We start from the raw sequence: 1,886 nt of genomic DNA on the forward strand, positions 1-1,886 counted from the left end.
CGTGAACTGAAAGGTGCAGTCCGTGATTCTAATCCAATACACTTTATACTTGTAGACCCTTTGTTGCTTCATTTTTGGAATGAGTTACGGTATGCTTCTTTTTGTTTTATAGCAGAGACGTTATAAGGGAGGAGACTAATCACTGATGCCATAGTTATAGTCGCATTTGGTGCATGTACAATGAGCAAGTCAACACGAAGAATAAAGTCTTTTTTAGCCTTATTTTAACAGTTGGGGGATTTGTTTTTAACGCTGTTTAAGTCAGATTTAAACGTGAATTTACGTGATGTATTTTTAATGTCTGTTTTAACATCCGATTTGGAGTTGGATCTCTACCCATTCAAGTAGATAGGAATAAAATCGCTTGGAGGCGTTGCCAAGATGGCTGCCGAGTGGCGATACTTTGTTTTTAGTCATTGCCTGACCACTTTGGCTATGTTGTCACATGACAATGATATTTGCCATTGGTAGTTTAATGTCCAGGTGATGGGAGAAAACGTAACCTCCTTCGAGCCGGATTTGAACCAGCGACCTAAGGATTTCAGTGTATTCTCTACAGTCCTCCGCTCTACCAACTGAGCTATCGAAGGGTACATGCACATTTCCGCTGAATATCTCTACTTATAGTCAGTAATATGACGTAGCCTGGTACTACACCTATCAAGATTGAATATGTTACTTGTTGAAGGGAACGTGGTGGTCAATTTGCTTGCTTTCTGGGTTAAATGCATGAGCTGAACACTACCAAGGTGAATGGGTGGATTATGCCATTCCAGGTCTGTGTAATACCTCCAGTAGATGGAGCCGCTCTATGGAGGTTATCACATATGCAGTTTCGTTTCCTTTGGAACAAACCAAGTAGAATCAACATTGCACCTCAGAAGTCTAAATGGCAGCATCATACTCAGGGCTCTCAAGTATCACGCATTGAGCGTGACAGTCACTCATTTCGGTCTTTAGTCACGCACTCCCGCCACACATCGTATTTCTCACACTGAAAAAAAAACCTCTAGGCTATTTAATGTGCCGCAGCACGCAAACATGACTTGGCCGCGTTGCCCTCACCATTGAGGAATCAACTGCACGTCTCCCCGAATCCCCTGGAGTTCTGCTGTGAGGTGCCACTTATCAGCCAATCAAAAAAAAGAAATGGGCTACACAATAGCCAATCAGAAAAAAACGTATCTTTTGTATCTGTTGTATCTTGGTAAAATGTAATCCAGCAACCAATGAAAATAAAGCATCCTGGAATTGCGCGTGATTGATCTTCCGAAAGTTTCGTTCACCTGAGGAAACCACTGGAGCTCCGAGCATCAGTTTTCTACAAAGAGTAAGTAAGTCGTCTCCTGTTTTAATGTTACAACAAATTCACAATGGTTTGACACAAGCAATGACAACTTGACTGCAGTTAGAGAATATTTCCCAGATAATTAGCATCAGTTTTTAATGAGTGTTTGTTTGTAGACAACACAGTTTTAGGCGACAGCCTGCCTTTTCACTATAGCTTTGACTCCGAACTTCTTTAATAGGCTATAATAAATTCGAGTAGGCCTATTAAAAATATATATATAGCCTATAATTCGAACGAATATTAGGCAGCCCTTAATATTCAATGGGCATTATTTTTTGTAAATGTGTTTGCTTGAACATTCTATTCAGATTCCGAGGCTTCTTCACGCCTGGTGAAGTTGTGAATCTTGAGCTCATTAGGCATACTAGCATGTTATAGATATCCTGGCCATGGATGCATTAATCATTGCATCTGTCTTTCAAAGATGTCAGGTAAAAAACAAATAAGCATCCTGTCCTTCGCCCAAAGAGGAAAAAGGCCAGATTAGGCCCAGAGAAGGTAGTAAACACATTAGAGGAGGAGATGGTGGAAGAGG

At 40.8% G+C, this 1,886-nt stretch overlaps 1 non-coding gene across 1 annotated transcript; it reads right to left on the reverse strand.

Moving 5' to 3' along the window:
- Window positions 1-504: 504 nt before the first annotated feature.
- Window positions 505-590, reverse strand: trnay-gua. The gene is given in 2 exon segments: window positions 505-540; window positions 554-590. It is a non-coding gene; the product is annotated as a tRNA-Tyr (tRNA).
- Between the last annotated feature and the right edge of the window lie 1,296 nt (window positions 591-1,886).

This window comes from Clupea harengus, chromosome 15 (assembly GCF_900700415.2).
Source record: "Clupea harengus chromosome 15, Ch_v2.0.2, whole genome shotgun sequence".
Classification (NCBI taxonomy): domain Eukaryota; kingdom Metazoa; phylum Chordata; class Actinopteri; order Clupeiformes; family Clupeidae; genus Clupea; species Clupea harengus.